We start from the raw sequence: 20,528 nt of genomic DNA on the forward strand, positions 1-20,528 counted from the left end.
GTAATTGCCCAGGATGTGTCTGCAAGCTCTGAGGGGCCGGGCCGGCTCTGGGTCTGTCTTCACCTTGTGGTCACAGAGCCCCGCCAGGGCCTGGCCAGAGTCCCCCTGAGCGAGCATTTGTGCGGCGAGGGAGGCTTTGGGCCTGGCTGCTGGGTGCTGGTGGCCCCGTGGGGCGGGGGCGGGGGGACAGAAGGCACAGATGCAGGGATGACCAGCGCGGACTCTACATTCAGGGACTTGCTGCTGGTGGAGGGAAGGGTTTGGACTTGGAGTCAGAAGACCCCACGCCTCTGTCCCAACACATCGCTTCAACAAGTTTGAATGAGCATCCGTTGCCTGGTGCCAGACGCGGGGTATTGAGCACAGGAGCTAAAAGCTGAGCTTGCTTGGGCGAGTCCCTTTGCCTCTCTGAGCCTCAGTTCCTTCTCAGGACAAGAGGACGCTGAGCTCTGTGTCCCAAGGCTGAGGGAGAAGTGAACGGGTCCGTATGGCTACAGCCCTTTGTAAATGGTGACGGTGAAGAGAGTTCCATGGCAAGGTTCACAGGTGGAAGGGCGGGTGCCCTAAGGGGCGAGTGGTGCCAACTCTGTGAGATGGGCAGAAGCCGGGAGGAGGGTGGTGCATGCCCTTGCTGGCAGCATCCGAGGGCTGTGCAGCCTCTGGGGGTTGTGCAGTCTCTGTGCATTGCTGGCTGTGAGCTACTTAGAAAGTTCCGGGCCAGGTGGGAGGCTGGGGAAGATTTCTGATGGCGCTGCTTGCCTGCCAGGGCAGTGCCCTCCCACCCTTCGTGGGCTCTGGGTGCTTGGTTTCCTGGGCAGGATGTGGTTTCTCACTCTAGTTCCTGGTACAAGAGAGGGTACTTGTCACCCATTGGTAACCCTGATACATGACCCAGGTTCCCTCGAGGGGCTGTGGCCTGGCTGAGCCCCCTGGCTGGTGGCATGGGGCAGCTAGAGCCCTGTGGAGTCCAGGCCGTGTCCTGTTGCCCGCCTGGGAGTGGAGAAGGTGGGAAGATAGGCTTAGCCAGTCTCCTGTGGAGGCTCCTCTCCCTGTAGCTTTATTCTGCACATGCTGTTTAATCTCTTGCATCTCAGTTTGTCGCTCTGTGAAATGGGGATAAGGTTTCTTATGAATTCCACTTCCTGGGGTGGATGAAAAAAATTTAATTGAAATAATCGAGTGTGAAAGCATTTAAAAAAAGGTTTAAAGACAAATCGTCGTAACTTAATAGCCACCATCAACTGAGCACCTACTATGCGCTAAGCTCTGCGATGGCTCCTTTAAATAAGTGAGATTTAGTGATCGCAGCAACCCCCAGAGGTGGGAATGGTGGTGAAGAAGTCTGGCCCAGATCCTGCATCGAGTTCAGTCTGGGTCTCCAGACCCCACGTTCAGTGCTCTCTGGAGGAGTCCAGGCTGGTCTTGGCACATGCCAACTGAGGCAGGACTCCCCAGTGCCTGCCACAATATTGCCACGGCTGGAGGCGGTGGAACAGGAGGTAGCTGCTCCGCTGGGAGGACTTCCTGCTGTCACTTTACAGTAGCTCTTTCTTGAGAAGCCCAAGAGTCACAGGCAGTGGCGTGCAATGAGCCTCCGGGGCCACCATCCTAGGTCGTCCGGACCCCCTCCCTCTCTGGGTAAGGGAACTCCTGGTCTCAGCAAAAGAGGTTAGCACACCTGGGCTGGCAGGCCTGGCAGGGGAAGGGATGGGGAGCAGGCAACACGTACATATTATTACCCGTCTAACACTTGCCATGTGATCTGATTTAAACCGGTGGCAATTCTGCGGGATAGAAACCAAGGCTCAGAGCAAAAGTAACTTGCCCTGAGCCATGTAGCAGAGCCAGGCCTGGATGTGGGTCCTACATTCGGAGTCCGTGCTCCCTTGATCATGCCCAGCACCCAAGTGCTCCCAGGGCTACACGCTAACTGCTAGCAGGCAGGAGGGAGCCTCGGGCATTCTGGTGGCAGGAGAGACGCTGGCTTCCGCCTGGGCTCAGGTCTCCCTAACTTTTGCTTTCGGTTGGTGCCATGAACTCTGCCAGGGTGGAGGGAACTTGTTACAGTCATTCCTTGACACTTTTGGGGAAGATGAGACTGCGGGGTGTGGCTATCTGAGAAGCCGAGGTCCCGTTGTCTTGACAATGGCTGGCACCCACCACACCAGACACTGCCCCCTCCCTCAGCAGCTCAGAGTCTGCGGACACAGGCTATGGGACAAGAACCTGCTCAAATAGTGCCTGTGCAGACTAAGGACATAATAAATAATTATTAGTCCATTAACTTATTAAACAATTATTTATACGGTCTTGATTCTTTGCCCGGCTCCACTTAACGCAGTTTACATTTAATTCACGTAACCTCATATTAACCTTATGAGTTGGGCTCTATCATTATTCCATTTCAGAGATGCTGAAACTGAGTCACAGAGACAAGAAGGGAATTGGGCCAAGACACAGCTTGCAGGCAGCAAGCCAAGATTTGAACCCAGGAAATCAGGTTCCAGATCTCACTTAGGAAGAGGCCTCAGTTTTCACATCTGTGAAACGGGAATAATAAACCGGACCTCATGGGGCTGTTTGGAAGATGAAATGAAGTGATGCCTGCAGGAGCACTTTATGAACTGCTGGTTGCTGTGCCCGGGGGACTAAGTGATTGGAAGCCCGGGGCCCTCCCCACACTGCTGTTCCTTTTCCAACTTCCTGTGCACCCAACTTCCTGCCCCATCCTCCCCTTGCATTGACACTCACCCTTTCCCTGGATCCCGGGACAAGCTGTGATGGGGTGTCCGACAGAAACCTGCTAAACCAGACAGCTGGGAGCAGAGCACCGGTGCAGAGCTGGGAAGCTGGGAAGAGAGGAAGCTGAGGAGCACATTTCTGCCGCTTATCAGCCCTGTGACCTTGAGACGGTCCGTTGCTTCTCTGAGCCATGTTTTCTGATCTGCCAAGTGGGGACACACATACTGCATGGACAGCATGAGAGAGAGAATGGGGTGATGAGACTCAGACCTGGCAGCGGCCGTGGCGATGGCTACGTGAGGCTGGGTGTTCTGGGGAGCGAAGCCAGGCGGGGGGATTGAATGGCATTAGCACCCTGGCCTGGGCAGGAGCCCCTCCACGGGGCTGCGCTGGGTGGGGGCTGCCTCCACGCCGTCTCTCTCCGATGCTTGCTCAGCGCTCCCCGGGCTGCGTGCTCTGACTGGGGATGTGCAGGTTCACACGGCCGCCTGCTCCTCAGCTGCTCCATGGAGAGGCCCCCACCGCGGAGACTCTGCCTTCCGCCGTCTTTACTGCCTCGGTTATTTAAGACGGCTCTTGGCTGGCCGCCGCCTGTGTGCCGCCCGGGGGGAGGGGCCTGCCAGCTGGGCTGAGTGGACCTTGTGAGTCCCCGGCAGACCGGCTCCTCTGGGGCAGGATGGGCATGTCTTCCCAGGGCCTCCTTCGGCCCTGGCCGGCTGTGGTCCTGGCACACGGCCATCTGGGGGTGCGGTGGGAAGACCGGGACGGGAGCAGCCTTGGGGAGAGCTTGTGGCAAAGTCAGACACAGGACCCCAGAGGCTTTGGACTCTGTCTGGGTGGGAGCCTGGTGGGACACGGCGGTGCCTGAAACCCGGGGATTCTGGGAGGCACTTAAACCCGACTGGGGTCAGTTAAGGAGGGCTTCCTGGAGGAGGCACCGCCTGCGTTGGGTTCTGAAGGCCCAGTAAGAGTTCGGGGGAAAGGGGAGGGTGCTCCAGGGGGCGAGGACGGCGTGTGCAGAGGCCTGGAGGTGAGATGCCGGGCCGGCGCCTCGTCCAGAGCCCCTTCCTCGTGCCCAGGCCTGAGCCAGGACATGGCCTGCCTGCTCCTCCTTCCTCCCCTTGGTGTTCTCCCGCCCTCCTCGTGGCCTTCTCGGCCCTCTTTGTTCTGTTTGCTATCTCACATCCTCCCTCTCTCTCTCTCTTGTTTTGGGCTCTGCTCCCCATGGCCGGCTCTCACCCCTGCCCTGTCCTTCATCGGAGGCAGGGGAGGGCTGGGAGGGGGCCCTGTGCCCCCCTCCCCCTGCCTGATGCCAGGCCTCGACCAGGGGCTCTTTGTCGGCCGCTAAGGCTTTGTGAGCCCGTGTGCGTGTGTGCATATGAGCATGTGTCTGGGGCCTCCCCCTGCACCCTATGGTCCCGAGGTCAGGACCTGCCTCTGGCCACCCCAGATCCTTTGTACTGCCCCTTGTAGGTCATGGGGGAGGGCAGGGGCAGCCTGGTGAGAGCATAGCTGCCGGGTCTGGGAGGTCAGTGATGCTCAGGGGACCTCAGCCCCCACCAAGGTCTGGGCCCAGGATTTGACACGGGTTGGGGAATGGGGTGGGAGGCTAGGCTGCCCACCTTAGCTCCCCCTGGCCTGACCACCCTGCCTGTCTCTTCTCCCTCACACCTCTGATTTCCTCTTACACCACCCCCCAAACCCCTCACTCCCCGCAGAGGGTCTGAGGCGCTCTCAAAGCCCCTTAACCCATCCACTGCTTCCAGGCAAAGTCATGGCCTGTCATCCCAGACGGCTAAATGCGCCCTTTGTGTTTTTAGAAAGACCCGAGTGTTTATGCTTTAGTGTTTTATATTTCCCTCCCCACCCGCCCTGACGTGCCCATGCCCGGTTTGCGGATGAGGCCCAGAGAAGGAGAGCAGCTACCCTGAGGCCACACAGCCGAGTAGGGGCCGGAGCCCAGGCCCCCTGAGCAGGGTTTCTTACAAACCCCTGTGCTAAGGGATCCTTCTGGGCTGCCAGTCCTTTAAAGAGAGTTTGTAAAACGCCCAGAGGCCAGATCGCCTGGAGTGGAGGCTTGCCCGTGGGCCGGAGGGAGGGGTCCTCTGCGTGTAGCTGGACCTCTCGGTCTAGAAGTAAAGTCGCCATGGGTTTGTCTCCTTCGAACGAAAGGCACTTCCTGGCTTTGGCCCAGCTTTGGGGTCTTGGGGTGGTGACTGACTGATCTACTATTCCCATTGCCAGTCACGTGCTTGGCTGCGTCATTGCTCTGTGCCTCGGTTTCCTCCTCTGTAAAATGGGATGGTAAGCCCCACGGGCTGTTGAGAAGCCTGGGCCAGTGAGGGCCATCCCCACCCTCTCTTTCCGGGAGACCCCTGGGGTTGGACGGTCTGAGGACTCTGTCTGAGGGTGGAGTTGGGTGACTTGTGGAGCCTGACCCCCTAACTCCCACAAACTGTTTCCCGGGGTCCCCCGTCAGGGGCTGGGGCCTGACAGTGAGTACTTGTGGGTCTCTCGACAGTTCCGTGTGGAAAAGCTTAATGCACACACCGTGCTTTTACACTGGCCTTCAAAGAACATGCTAGGACTTGTCCACGCTGGGGAAACTGAGGCCCGAGCTCAGCCAGCTGCTGGCAGAGCCGGGATTACCCTGAGGCCAGGCTCACAGAGCCCCAGTTCCCAGCTTGTTCCTCTCTGTGCCTCCAGGCCCGATGCATCCATGGAGAATTAAAGGGACATTGCTTCGGCCGCTCTTCCTTGGTGCACGCCGTTGGCCGAGACCTGGGCCTTCCCGCGGGTGTGAGCTCCGACTCTGGAGTGAGCATGTCTGAGCTCCTAGCACCATCCTACGCCTCACTCCTCTCATCTGCAAAATGGGGGTGACCGCCTCAGCTCCCAAGGCAGTCATGAGGATTCGGTGAAACAGTGGGCGCTTGTCCTCCTGCCCAGGCGAGGCCCTCCCCAGCCCCCGGGCCCAGGCAGTGGGAACTGCCTGCTCCCTCCCCGTTCCGGCTGCAGGCTGGCCTTTTGTGTTCGGGCCACTTCCTTTCTCCAGCAGAGCCTGCTGCCTGGCCAGCGTGGAGGAGGTCACATCCCCTCTCCTCCCCAGCAGACTGTCGGCGCAGGGTCACTGGGAGGACAAGGCCTCGCCTGGAGCCTGTGGTGGAGAGTGGACTCTCCTTAAAGTCCCTGTCCCCGCTCCCTGGGGCATCTGTCCCTGTCCCTGCCTCCTGGCCTCCTTGTGCCGATGCGGAAGCCGCCGAGGAAGTCCCGTCCCACGGGGTCTGAGGTCTCACCATGGGGCAGGGGCAGAGCTGGGATTAGAACCTGGGTCTGGCAGACCCCTGTAGAGAGAGTACCTCCCGTCCCACGGACGGGCTCAGTCTCCCAGGCTGAGAAATGGGCCGTGTGCTCCTGGCCCTGGCCCTTGAGCTGAGAGACGGGAGTTGCAAGTTCAAGTCCTGCTTGCCCCTCAGGATTCTGGGACTCCGGGAAGATGGCGTCCGTGCCTGTGCAGCCCACAGACCGCCTCTGGGAGGCCTTGTGGGTGAATGCTTGCTCCCAGATCTTGGCAGAGAGGTGACGCGGAAGGCTGCCTTGGCATTGTTTTTCCAGGGTTGACGTCAGGGCGGCTGGTTTAGGGTTTCACCTGAGACAAAGGCTGCTTTGTGGCTTCTGCTCCCCCCCAGGTGGGAACAAGGTGGATGGGATTGTGGGGCCCAGGCACAGCAGCCCCGGAGGCCCGGCCCTCCCTCTGCTCCTCCAAGAGGAAAGCCGGGATTTCATCACCCAGGATCCTCATCTCACCTTTCCCAAGCACTGCTCAGGGGCCCGGCACAGGCCAGCCCTCGTGGCTGCGATCATGGCCCTCCCGGAGGTTGGCTGTGGTCATGCCGCTGTCCCGAGGAGGACACAGCCCCGGCAGCTGAAGTGACTCAATGGCTTAGGAGTCCCACTGGGTTCCACCGCTATTGAGTCTCCTGACCACCCCTGTGTGGGGGGTGTACTTCAGGGAGCCGGGTGCTCGGGGGAAAGGCGTCGGGGACCCATAGCTTCAGTTTCTGTTCTCAGGGCTCAGAGCTGGGTTACTCCGCTTGGAGTGTGTTGTGTATGCAACCATGCGTCTGTCGGCATATGCATGTGTGTGTACACATTACGTGAAGGAGGCTGGACACTGAAGGGCAGCCATGAGAAAGTGACCCAGGGAGGCCTCTGGGCAGGTAAGGAATCATTTCAGGGGGTACCGGGGACCTCCTGCTCTTCTCCTTCAGGAGTTACCCCAGTTTATCATCCATCCATCCATCCACCCATCCATCCATCCTTCCATCCATCCATCCATCCATCCATCCATCCATCCTTTCATCCATCCATCCATCCATCCATCCATCCATCCATCCATCTATCCTTTCATCCATCCATCCTTTCATCCATCCATCCATCCATCCATCCATCCATCCATCTATCCTTTCATCCATCCATCCTTTCATCCATCCATCCATCCATCCATCCATCCATCCATCCATCCATCTATCCTTTCATCCATCCATCCTTTCATCCATCCATCCATCCATCCATCCATCCATCTATCCTTTCATCCATCCATCCATCCATCCTTTCATCCATCCATCCATCCATCCTTTCATCCATCCATCCATCCATCCATCCATCCATCCATCCTTTTATTCATCCACCCATTATTTTTGGGACCCCTATGCTCAGGCCCTATGCTTGGGCTCTGGAGAGGCAGACTCTTATCAGTGGGGAGCTTGCCAACTGACTCTTCAATCAGAGCTGGGAGAATCCTTAGAGATGGTTTTGTTTCTCCCCCAACACACAGTCTTTTCAGTGAGGGGCAGTGACTTGGCCAAGGTTGCACAGCGCGTTGATGGCAGAGCCAGGACTCACAGCCGGGGCGCACCCCATGTTCTCGCCCCTCTGCACCAACAGCTCCTCTCCTGGCTGCCGGCCCTCTCGCCCGGCCCTCCCGCCATGGCTGTGTTGACGTGTTCTTGGCTTTTCTGGATCCTCTGCAGCCTCTGACCTGAGAGGCCTCCAGAGTTGCCGGCGGGACCAGAATGCCAGTCCCAGCCTGGAGCCAAGCTTGGCCGTGCTCTGCCCTCGGATGACATACGCGTCTACTGGGAATGTCAGGTTGGCTGGACACTTGAGCGCAGAGACCCTGGGGCCCACTTCCCTGATCCTTGTGGACACCGGCTTGCTGCCCCCAGGGCATCTCCGGAGGTCACGTGTTCCTTCCTCACCTTGAAGCGAGGACCACTGCAGAGCAACTTACACACCTTAGCGTCCTTGTCGCCTCTTCCTTTGGGAATGCTTCCTGGTCTCTAGCCCTAACCCCACAGGCAGCCTGTCCCCCTGTTTACCTCCCTTAGAGGAGCGTGGGCGGATTTCCACTGCCTGGTGATGACCCTTCCCAAGTCCTCAAGGCAGGCCCCCCCCCCCCCCCCCCCCCCGCATCCCGAGGTTTCCTCTCTTCCTGCCCGAATCCCTCCTGACTCACGCTCACTGGTCGGGGCATGCTCTGTGCAGAAAGGCTCTGGACCTGTAGGATCCCACAGGTTCCTAGGAGGGAGGCACATTCCATCTCGTGGAGTCATGGAACCCTCTGAGCCAGAGCGGCGTCACCTTTCCCGATAGAGAAACTGAGGCCCAGAGAGGCTGGGCCACATGCCAGCCTGGGCAGTGCGGTTTCTAGGGTTTGGCCTGGGAGTGGGGTTTCCAGTCCCATAAAGGCGGCTGCTGGCCTTCTGTCCTGGCGGGTCCTGCCCCACAGGGGTGTCTTAGAGGCAAAGCAGCTGGTTCCACCTGGCCCCACAGTGCTCCCCGCCCAGAGTCGGTGCCCTCCTCTGCGCGCTCGCCTCTGGGCTGGCAGATTCCTGGCGGTCCAGGCCTGCCCTCACAGCTGGCAGCGGCCTCCTCCACTCCCACCTGTCCCCTGGTTCCCTCTCATCCCCTAGCCTCCCTGCCTCCCTTTTGGCCCCGGGAGGCCCTTCGCTTGCAAGGTGAAGTGAATGGCAGTGGCTCAGTTGCCAAGCAGACACTACCTCCTACGGCTGGGGCAGGAAGGGGTTAAGCAGCTCTGCCTGCCGGGCTGGACCTGCAGCTGGTGTCCTGGCCCTTCAGGCCAACCAGGCCATCTGGCTTGACAGATGCCACACGGTGTTCCATCTGTCCCAAGGCAAAGTCACCAGGAGGAGGCCTTTGTGGGCCTGTGGGGTGGGTGTGGACCGGCTGTCTGTCCCATTGGGGAAGGGCCCACCCTGGGCAGCTGCCCTGAGTCCCCAGGGGCTGGGAGAGCTTCCCTGTGCAGAGGGGTCCAGGAGATGCAGGCACTGGCCCAGGGTCGGTGCAGGTGAAATGGGGTCAGACTGGACTCTGCTCGCTGCTCTGCCCCACGGCTCCAGCTCACAAGCCCATTCATCCAGTCAATTGGCACCAGTTGAGGGCTTTCTATGTGCTGGTCCCTTGGCAGGACTGGGGTTGGTGACCCTCTGCCCACCCTGGGCTGGCACTTGGCAGGGTCCGGGCAGCTTGGGGACTTGCTCAGGAAGGGGGCCTCTCTGGTGTCTGAGGATCCCCCGGCCATCTGAGGGCCTGGGTCGGGCCGGACCAGACTGGACGGGCACTTCATTCAGGGGCCACAGTCAGGGCCAAGCGGGGATAGCGTGCTCGCATCCTGCATCCGCCATCCCACAGGGAAGCAGAGGCAGGCGCATCGGGTGGCTCTGAGCTTGGGCCCCGGAGCCGGACTGTCAAGCTCTGAGACCTTGCATACCTTGCTTCACTCCCCTGGGCCTGTTTCCCCGTCTGTAAAATGGGTAAAATTATAGTGCCCACCTCCTAAGGTTGCTGTGAGGATTGGATGAACTAACAGTGCCTGTCAGTGCCAGCACTTCATGACGTTAACTATTGTGATGATGTCACCTGGGCAAGTCGCCTGACCTCTGTGAGCCTCAGTTTCCCCATCAGCAGAATGGGGGTGAGGAAAAGAGGGGCTCCAATACAGTACCTGGCCAGGGGCTGTACGGTCACAGAAAGTCCTCTGGGCGTCTGGAGGGAACTGACTTGTCTATCTCCATCAGAGAGGCAAGGTCAGGTGGGAGGAATAGTGTGTGTGTGTGTGTGTGTGTGTGTGTGTGTGTGTGAGAGAGAGAGAGAGAGAGAGAGAGAGAGAGAGAGAGAGAGAGAGAGAGAGATGGGGACACCCCGGTGCCCTCCCCCAGGTTCATGTCAAGTTGAATGCCAGGGCCCGCATGGAGACAGGAGGCTGGTATTAAGTACTGAGCCTGTCCCCTTGAACTGTGTGTGGTCACTAACCCCTCTCTTGGGGCAGGCGATGGCAGTTTGTCCCGCTGCCTGCAGCCCTCGGGCCATTGATGACACACAGGCAGGGTCCGCAGTGGCCCATCCTCAGCTGCACAAGCCCCACGTGCAATTGATGGCTCCTTGTCTCTCTTCCTCCTTCCTCTGTGGCGGTTACTCAGGAGTGGCCTCCTTTCCGGTGGCATGGCAGGAAGTACGCGGCTCTGGGCTCCTGACCCCGCTCGGCCGCTGCCCCACGGTGTGACCTTGGGCAGGTCACTTTCCTCTCTGAGCTTCAGGCGTCTCCCTTACAAATGGCCTGGGCTTCTGGGCGTCCCTCTCTGACATCCCGGGACCCCGTGTCCGTGTGCTGTGATGTTTCCTCCCACACAGGGAGCCTCTCTGTGCCTGCCTGTCCTCATTTCACTCCGGCGGGTCCTTCTCCCCCACGTCACAGATGAGGAGACCGAGGCCTGCAGAGCTGACTTGCCCAAGGCTGCAGGGTCTTGGCTTAAACGCAGGATGGGGTGTGCCAACTCCTGGCTGCAGATGATTCGAGAAACTTGGCATCGGAGGAATCAGCCCCAAGGCTGCGGGGTGAGCAGTGAGAGCGAGGATCTGACTTTGATAAGGAGATTGCATCCAGCGTCAGACCCACAGTGCCCTGCCTTTACCTGCGGGGCACAGGCACTTGGAATAAACAAGGGAGAGATCCAAACTGCAAATTAGTTTCCAAAATAGCCCTGGGAGTTGCTATTTTACTCAAAGCTGTAAACATATCCTGGGGTGGGGCCCCCAGCCTCCTGGACACAGATAGGGCCTCCCAGCTCCTGGCCTGGGTGCTCAGACCCCCTGCCAGCTTCTGGAGTTGAGCAAGAGCAGCAGCCCTGGGGGCGGAGAGCCTGCGCCACTGGGAACGCAGTTGGGTGGAGGGTGTCTGGGGGCTTGGCCAGGCCAGGCAGAAAGGGGAAGTGCCAGGATGGAGAGCTGGGAGCACCGTCCTTCCTGTCACCTGCCCCCTGCGAGGTAGGCCCGGGCAGGGCAGCGAGACAGGAGGATCATGGGAGGAAAGTCGCAGAGCTGGCAGGGACTGTGGAGGTTGTCTGGGGAAACTGAGGCTCCTGGGGAGGAGCAGGGAGGTCATGTCCAAGGTCATATACTGTGTAGTGGAATCAATGCTTTACTGACTCCAGATTGGATCTCCTCAGAAGGCCCTGGAGGTGACTCTCAATGGGCCCTCTGTCCAGCGAACATTTGTTTGGTGCCTGTGTGCCAGGCTCCATGCTGGGCTCTGGGGTTGCAGCTGGGGAGCTAGATAGACATGGAGTTGTAGGAGCTGAGTTAAGTAGGGGAGAGCCAACAGGGGAACAGATAACCTCGGTAGCCAGTGACTGGAGCCTTTAGAGTCAGAAGAGGGGCATTTGACTTTGAGCAAAGAGTCGGGGAAGGCTTCCTGGAGGAGGGGGTAGATAAGCTGTGTTTGAAGTCGGCATGAGGAGGGAGAGAGGTGACAAAGGAGGCCAACAGAACAGAGCCTTCCAGGCAGATACACAGCACATGCCAAGGCCCCGGAAGTGTGAGGCAGCCTGGCATGCCCAGGGCTGGAGCTGCTCTGGGGGTTGGTGTTTTGTGTGGCCCGTCCTGGTATATGGCACGTGCTCCAGGGCTCATCACACACCAGGTGGGAACCTCTGCCCTTTCCGAGAAGAGGTTTGGCCGCTCCCAGCCCTTCTCCTTGGGGATGTCAGAGTGCCACCCCAGCTAGGGCATGGAAGGGAAGTACTTATGATGAGTCTTCCTGTACCTGAGCCCTTTGATGAATAGGGAAACTGAGGCACAGATCAGTGTTGTGGCAGGAGCTGAGGTGAGGACCAGGGACCCTGCTTTTCCTTGGCAGCTGCGGAGCCCGGAGACTGCAGCCCCATCACACACACACGCTTTTTTTTTTTAAAAAAAAATATATATATATTTTATTGATTTTTTACAGAGAGGGAGGGAGAGGAATAGAGAGCTAGAAACATTGATGAGAGTCATCAATCAGCTGCCTCCTGCACGCCCCCTACTGGGGATGTACCCGCAACCAATGTACATGCCCTTGACCAGAATCGAACCCCGAACCCTTTAGTCCGTAGGCTGACGCTCTATCCACTGAGCCAAACCGGATTCTCGCGCGCGCGCGCGCGCGCGCACACACACACACACACACACACACACACACACACACACGCTTTAGAGGGCACGGAAGCCCTTTCTAAGTTTGCTCCCTTGACCCAAGCCACGCCCCGTAGACACCCGGACGGATATGCAGATACGAGTGCACTGAGATGCACTTCGCGGCTCAGATGGCTGGGATTTGGGGGGTGACAGTGCAGGACCCCTTAGGTCAGTGATGCCCCAGCCACCTGCCGTGTCACCTGCTCGGAAGGAGGCTTGCCGAACGCTGTTCAGTGGAAAAGGATCCCAAAGACCAAATGTGGACCGACCCCATTTTCATTTTGAAAAGATCGCACAAGGAAAACAGTCTCATAGAGAGGGTGTGCAGCCAATGCAACATCGATCGTCTCAGGAGGGGGGATCGGATGGGTTTCGATTTTTCTGTTTTTCTGTTTGGCTTACCTGATTTTAAAAAAAAAATGATTTCTTGTGTAACCATTGTGAAATTCTCATGCTATTTAAAACAGGGGGAAACGAGCAGGTCTTTTTGCCTTTCTAAAATGTAAATGGTTTTGGTTTTTCTTATTAGGCGACACATCACATCACTCAGAAGTTTTAAGAAGATACGGAGGGAGAGGGGATTGTGGAGGAGGCTCAGGCTTGGCAGTCAGATGGACCTGGGCTTGACCCGGAGCAATCGTTTCACTGGCGCCTCAGTTTTCTCATCTGTAAGGTGGGAACAGTCACACCTGGCTCGCAGAGCTGTGGTGGGAGTAGAGTGACGTCGTGAACATTATGCAGTTAATGCAAGTCTTCCTCTTCTCCCGGGAGACCAGAGTCTGGTGAGAGAGGCAGAGAAGTAAAAACGCACAGCACCCTGGATGCCGTGAGGAAGGCGTGTGCCAGGACTGGAGACGCCGGGATGGGCGTATTAATTCGTGCTGGGGAAATCATGAAGGGCGCCCTGGAGGAGGTGATGACGATGTAGCAAGCCTGGAAGAAGTTGGAAATAGTGCCCCGAAACCTCACGGTGGCCTGCAGTTTGGGCCGCAGATTCCTCCTTGCCATGAGATGCCCGCTGAGTCACTTTCCTTCTTGGAGTGGCCTGGGTTGTTGGGGGGGAGGGGCAGTGCCCGCTTGGGGTGTGGTTCCTAGACAGAGGCCTGGAAGGAGGGTGCTGTCCAGCCTACAGCTCTGGGTCGCAGGCATCCACAGAGCAGCTGGGTCTCCAAAGGAATTTGCAATAAATGGCACCAACGTCGAAGTGACGCTGGGAACCAGGGCAAATATGGCCACTGAGTAATTGGACCATTGACTCATATAAACAGCCAAAACCTCAGGTTGGCATTGGGGCAGGTGACCAGGGGTTCCTCTGGGCCTGGGAGAGGCCCTTAACTGCCTCATGCCTCTCAGGGTGGCTCTGGCTGGTGGGACCTCTCCTGCCTTGGTCTCACCTGCTGCTATGGTGGCTCTGGTACAGATCTCAGAGGGCTGGGCATGTGCCCATTCATTCTTGGGGCACATTGGGGGGCATAGAGGGCAGACACTGGTAGGCGGATTGGTGCCAGCTCTGGTTTCTTTCCCTCTGCCATTCCCACCCTTATGTACCCCTGATCATCCATCCAGGTGAGTGTGGGATCTACCTCATTATTATTATCATCATCATCAACATGATTATTATGGAAGCACAGTGGCTCTGGGGTCAGCTGGTCCTTGGCTCAGGTCTGGCCCTGTCACCTGCAGTGTGGCCCGGGACCACTGTCCAGGTCTCTCCCGACTTCTCTGGCCATCTGTCATTGGGAGGTCCTGCGGAAGAGGATGACCCGCATGCTCATGGTGTGTCAGGCGCTATTCCGGACACCCGCCATACACGAGCCCACTGGACACTGGCAAAAACCCTATGAGGTGGGTGGTCTCCCCGAGGCTCAGAGAGGGTCAGTAGCTTGCTGCAGGTCACAGAGCTGCCAGATGGATAGCTGGGTTTGATCCCCAGCCCCTCGGGCTCCAGAGCCCTTTGCCCTTCTCCCTGCTGCACACATTGCTTTGGACTCAGAGACTGATGCCAGCTGCCTTCGAGATGTTGTGGTTTGTTAGAGAGCTTTGTGGTCAGCCTGGCGGGCCTCTCCGGGGACCACGGACGTTGTTTCCTGGCCTGGCTGGGTGGGCCCTTAGAATGGATCTAGTTTGACACCATGGCATTGAGAACGGGAAAGTCATACCAGAGGAGGAGAAAGGGACGTGCTCAAGGTCACAGAGCAAGTCAGGGCAGAGACAGGACCAGGTACCGGGCTTCCTGCTCAGCACAGGCTTCTCGCCGCCTGAGGGTGTGTGGGATGGGGTCCATCTAGGTAGGGACTTACCCGTCTTTCCTGCCCACCTCTCTCCGGGCCTGGTGGCTCCTTACAGAGGGGAGGCCCGCCAGCAGGGTGCAGAGGGCCCCTTTGGTCACTGAGGAACAAGCAGCTCGCCCCACAGACCCCGCAGGGCTTGCTTTCACCTCTTTGCTGGGAAAAGGCTTTAAAGTGGAATTTCAGAGCCACGCCTCGGTGGGGCAGGATGGAGCAGTGTCCCTGCTAAGGTGCTCGGAGTCTTACCTGCTCACCGGTCCCTTCCTCCCTCCTCTGAGCAAGTGCAGTCTGGGTAATTCCAGTGGTAAAAGTGACTGTCTACCAGGAGCACCTGTGTACCTTCCCGTGCACTCTCTAAACCTGTCTGAATCCCGCAAGGCAGATTGCTAGCCCATTTTACAGAGGAGGAAACGGAGGTTCCTGCCTCATGGTAAGTGGGGCCCCCGGGATCGCAACTTTCTCAGTTTGCCTGTCCTTAATGGGGCGGTTGAGGGTCCTGTAACCGCTGATTCTATGAAGCCCGGGTGCACATGGCAAGCCCCCAGGGACAATTATGGAATGAATGAATGAATGAATGAATGGGCAGATGATCGAACCAATGTTCGATCTGCACCCGAGCCCCTGCTGTTGGTTGTTGGCGCAGAGAGCCAGAGCCAGAGACCTGGGCCCTGACCCAGGAAAACTCTGGATGGGGTTGGCATCCCTGAAGCTGTCCCCTCCTCTGGGCTCCAAGGAAGGGCCACCTGCAGGGTCTGCAAACAGCGCTGCAATGTCATATGCAGAGGGACCCTTCGAGATCCTATGACCGAGGGATTGGGAGGCCCAGGCGGGGAAAGGACTTGCTGGGGTCATGCCGTGAATTAGTGACAGAGCCGGGACTCGAACCGGGACCTCCTGTGTCCCAGCCCAGAGCCCTCTCCTCCACGGGTGCTTCCTGCTCACCCCCGGATAGCCTGGCACAGGCCTCGCCCACTGGGGTCCCGGAGGAGACTGCTGAGAGCAGGTTCATGTACATGTCTGCGTGGCGGCAGCATGTGGGGCGGGGTGGAGGGTGGCTGCTCAAACCCGGCCCGTCACCGGCTCGCACGCAGCCTGCCCTCCCGGGCCATTACCGCCGCCTGTAATGGAGCCGGAGCCGGCCGCCCCGGCTAAGTGTTCGCATTAAATGAATCCCTCCTCCGCCGAGACAATCAGTTGGCATTTAATTTGTCTTTCCTTCGGAGCAGCGGAGTACAGCGGGGCGGCCGGGCCTCTGGTGGGCACGTCTGCCAGGCATCCCTTCCCTGCGCTCCGGGGCTGGTGTGGATGGGAGCAACAGGGAGGAGGAGGAGGGTGTGTGGGTGCTGGTAGGCACCTGGAAGAGGGGGGTCAGGGACGCGGGGGGCCTCCCCACTTGCAGGCTGGGGGGGGCCAGCCCCTCTTTTACTGGAGAGAAAAGAGCCAGTACAAGCAGGTGGGAGAGGACGGGGCCAGGAGATGGAGGCTCTCCGTGTCTCAGTGCTCAGCCCTCAGCGGGGCGGGTTCTCTCGGATCCCCCGCCCCACCCACTCCCCCTGCCTTTGTGCCCCTTTTGCTCCTCGCCGTGACTTTTCTGCCCCAGATGTGAATTGCTTGTGATAACAGACAAGGGCTGGTGGTGGTGTGGAATGAGGAAGTTGACTCAGTTGTGAGTGTTACGCTCTCTAGGTGGGCTCATAGGTGGGCTCAGCAGAAGCTACAGGAGTGGGGGCATTGAGCTCCCATCACGCCATAGTGTCCACTCTGATCTGTTAACCCATTGGCTTCTGGGAAACTGCACCGAAGACAGGGCCCCTAGTCTGCCTCTGTGCCCGCAGCTGCCTCCTCCAGTCAGGGCACGGGCTCCGCCTCAGCGTGGCATCACGGGGTGCGGAAGGCCCAGAAAATTGGGGGGCAGCTCAGAGCCCAGGGGTGCCGGCAGCAGAATGGCTCCAGCACGCCCCCGGCCACCCCCTGCAGCCTACACCTGGCCGAGCTGCCATGGGGTAGAAAATGCTCTCCGCCCACCCGCCCGTCGCCCCGGGGGCCAGGCCCACGCTTGGCCCAGAATGAAGTTTTCCACTGAAGCCTCACCTGAGCTCGCTTCCCGGCACCCGAGTGACTGGCCTGGGTGTGCTGCCCCCGCCTTTCCTGGAAGGTGTGGACCATTCCTGGGGTGCCCTCCCCGAGAAGTGAGCCGCTGAGCGCTTTGTCTGCCATGTGCCAGGGCTGGGCTGGTGTTTGCACCCGCACGGTCCACCTCATGGGCTTCTCACATCACCCTCAGGAGTGGTGGTGTGCTCCCCTCTCCCAGATGTGGAGACTGAGGCTCAGAGCTGGGGGGGAGGAGGGACTGACTGGCCTGAGCTCACACAGCCGGGAGTGGTTAGGATGGGCAGGAGATGAACCCAGGGCCTTGCTGGCCAGGAGTCCCCAGGACTTTCTCCCCAGAAGCCCCGAGGCCTCCTTTTGCCGGGGGCTGCCCCCACTTTCCTTCGCGCTGGAGCCCCGGAGCCTCTTTCTGATCACAGAGGAAGTGAAAAGTCTGTGAGTCAGTCCCCGCAGTGACTGAGCTGGGCTCCCCTCCCCTCAGTAAGCCGGGCTTTGTCAGCCCCTTTCCTGTGGGCTGTGTCATCGGGATGGAGGGGGAGGCGGCACAGCACGCTGGTCCCAGTGTTGGCTGGGGGTGGGGGCTGGCTTTGAAGCTGCCCATCCCCTCCCCCCAGGGGCTGGCTGAGACTTCTGGTCCGTCACGTGGGCACAGCGGAGGCTCCGCAGGAATGTCTGGAGAGCACATCTGGCTGGGGCGGGCGCTGCCCCTCCCCCTCCGGGCCGCCGGCCTCACACGTGTGCTCCTTCTGCGGAGATGGTGGCCCGGGCCCCGGACTCAGCGCAGTATGGAGTCATTTCCTCTCCCGGCCTCATTGTCCGAGGCCCCTGCACCCCCTCTCGGGCCGGAGGGCCGTGGGAAGTGGGAGAGGGAGGCTTTCTTCCCTCGCCTGCTTCCTGCCTGGCCCTCTCCCCCGGCCTGGCCTGGTCTCTCCCTGGAGAGGCTCCGGAGCCAGCCGAGCGGACAGAGCTGGGGGGAGGGCTGGTGCTGGGAACGCAGCTCCGGGAAGCCCCGGGCTAGCAGGGGGCAGAGAGGAGTCATCCTTCCAGGCAGAAGGGACCCTCAATGGGAAAGGGCGGAGCTGGAGGGTTGCTGTTAGGATCCATTTGTTCATTCATTCATTCACTCATTCACAAATTTATACAGCAATTCTTTGACCCTTACCCGGTGCAGGTGAGCTGTAGACGCAGGGACTAGAGCAGCGAGCATAGGAGTAGTAACGACAAGCAGTTCTCTAGGCTGGTGGAGGGGCTGGACCCCCAGCTTTGGTCCCAGCTCATCTAGTGACCGGTGACATGTTGCATTTTATGAGTCTATGAATGTCTAACATGGTGAACACAACCCAGAGGCTGCCCAGTAAATGTCCCTCCTCTCCTTTCTCTAGTCCCGTGGTCGGCAAACTGCTGCTCGAAAGCCACATGCGGTTCTTTGGCCCCTTGAGTGTGGCTCTTCCACAAAATACCACGGCCTGGGCGAGTCTATGTTGAAGACGTGGCGTTAGAAGAAATATAAGTTTAAAAAATTTGGCTCTCCAAAGAAATTTCAATCATTGTCCTGTTGATATTTGGCTCTGTTGATTACTGAGTTTGCCCACCACTGCTCGAGTCTAACACTTGAAGAGAGAAGAATTTGGAAATTTTAGGAGCTGGGGGGTGGGGTGGGCAGGATGGCTCTCAGTGACTCAGGCCATCTTGGCCCTGGCGTGAGTTGTCTCTGTGCTGTGGGCCTTCATTTTCCCACCTGTAAAATGGGTTTTTTCCCTCTGTGTGTGTTTTTTCCCCGTGACCACCTTTGCTGAGCATAGGGTCAGGCAAGAGAATTGGACAGTGAAGGTTAAAGGACATGACATCCGCCAGCCCCTGACCCATAGTTCCCTTCTCAGTGGCCACCGGCTACTCCCTGCCTTCCTGCTGCCCCTCTTTGCTGATGCTGGTCCCTCTGCCTGAAACACGGTCCTACCGGAACCTGACTCCTGTGGACTGATCCAGGACGGGGAGGGGGCCGGGCCGGGCCTGGCAAGCAGGTGTTGAAGTTCCATAGCCCAGAGCTTGGCAGACCGGTTCTCTGGAAAGCGGGTGCTCCCTCCTCCCGGGCTGCACGCAGTGAGTGAGGGTGGGGTGTCTGGGGCATCTTAAGAAGCATATCACCTGTCGTCATCCTTTCGCCCCGTCAGCCGGAGCAGCTGAAGGGCAAAGCTTTTCTGCACCGTCAACACTGGGGCCGGCCGCACAGCCAGGTTTTCCCGCCGCAGCCAGAGGCCCGTCAGCGTGGGCAGAGGATCCGGGCTGCCAGGCCAGCTGCTATCTACACGCTGGGGTCCGTGCTCGGTCTTCTGGGACCAGGAGTGCCGGCTGCCCACGCAGCCTGGCTTTGGAAACAAAAGGCTCATGCAAGAGTTATCTGCTGGGGTGCAGCTCAGAATGGCTGGCGAGGAGTGGAGCCACTCCACGTGCCATCTGCAGGGGAGCTCACTGGGACTGCAGCATGTCCGCCCCACCCCGGCCCTGCCGAACCCGGTCTGCACCTGAGCCCGTGTGTGATGCCCATGCTTGTCACGGTGTGAGCAGGGCCTGGGCCTCAGTCCCAGCCCTGCTGAAAGCTGTGCGACCTTAGACAAGGGACCTCACCTCTCTGAACCTCAGCTCTCTCATCTGCAAAATGGGTTTGGCGGGACATCCTTTGCCCTAGAGCAGGGGTCTTCAAACTACGGCCCTCGGGCCACATGCGGCCTGCAGAGGAGTCTGATCCGGCCCGCCAGGTTTTTTGGGCAGTGAGCGCCGCCGAGGTGTTACAGTAGGAATTAGTAGTTCATATAGTCCGGCCCTCCAGCTCTCTGAGGGACCGTGATCTGGCCCCCACTTTAAAAAGTTTGAGGACCCCTGCCCTAGAGGGTGAATAGTTCACATGAAAGGTGATGAGTTTATGTGTAGGAGGCACTGAGCCCAGGGCATGTGTGGTACCCAGATGTGCTCACCAATCTGTGGCTGCTAACGTGGCTTGGGTTCTTGGGTCTGGGTGGACTTGGGGCCAGTGGTTCTCCTTCTCTGGGCCTCACTTTTCCCATCTGTACAATGGGTCTGCTGACTCCTGCCCCACCTTCCTCAGGAGAAGGTTGCTGAAAGCAAAAGTGGGAGGGGGCTGGCGCCCTGTCCAGGAGCTTGGGGAATGGGGGTGTGTGTAGGGGCGGAAGATGTCTCTGGCGCCTGCATCTCATCCTTCGCTGCCCCCTTCTCTGCTGCTCCAGCTGTCGCTGTAAGATGCAGCTGTGAGGCCAGGCGCTGGCACCCGCTCAGAGCGGCATGGCCAGGAGGGATGATTCAGCATGGGACCTGCCCTCTGGCCTTGGCTTCTCCTGTGGGAAGCCCTGGATGCCCCATGCTGCTGCGCGGGGCGAGGGCAGTCTGTGGGCTTCTCCCCACCGGGGACTTCTGTCCCCCACATCGGGCCTAGGGGTGAACTCCTGGCCTGGCCCTTGACACACTGGATGACCTTGCAAATTCCTGGCACATGGTGGGCCTGGTTTCCCTGCTTGTACAACGAGGGAGTTCAGTGAGAATGTCCCGCCTGGGTCAGACCCTTAGGTTGCCTCTCTGCCCCTTGGCTTCCTCTGGGTCCTCCATCCCTGGGAGAAGCCCTGCCCAGCCCCGCTGCCCTCCAGGTTCTGGAGCCGGTGGCCCTCGGCAGATGGAGGCCTGGCTGCCAATGTCAGGGGCTGATAAGGATCCAAGAGAACATGGGAGAGGGTGTGTGTGTGCGTGTTTGTGTGTGTGTCTGTATGTCCCTCCGGGAGCCCTAGCCAGGCCCGCCTCGTCTCGTGTGGGAGAAAGGAGGAATTTTCCTCTGTGTGTGCAAACAGT

The 20,528-nt window shown here is 59.0% G+C and overlaps 1 protein-coding gene across 3 annotated transcripts in view; it reads left to right on the forward strand.

Moving 5' to 3' along the window:
- The window catches only part of IFFO2 (intermediate filament family orphan 2), a 43,561-nt gene that overhangs the window by 6,730 nt on the left and 16,303 nt on the right, over nucleotides 1-20,528 (forward strand). The window lies entirely within an intron of this gene.

Source organism: Pipistrellus hanaki (assembly GCF_964339955.1).
Source record: "Pipistrellus hanaki genome assembly, chromosome: 2".
Taxonomy (NCBI): Eukaryota; Metazoa; Chordata; class Mammalia; order Chiroptera; family Vespertilionidae; genus Pipistrellus; species Pipistrellus hanaki.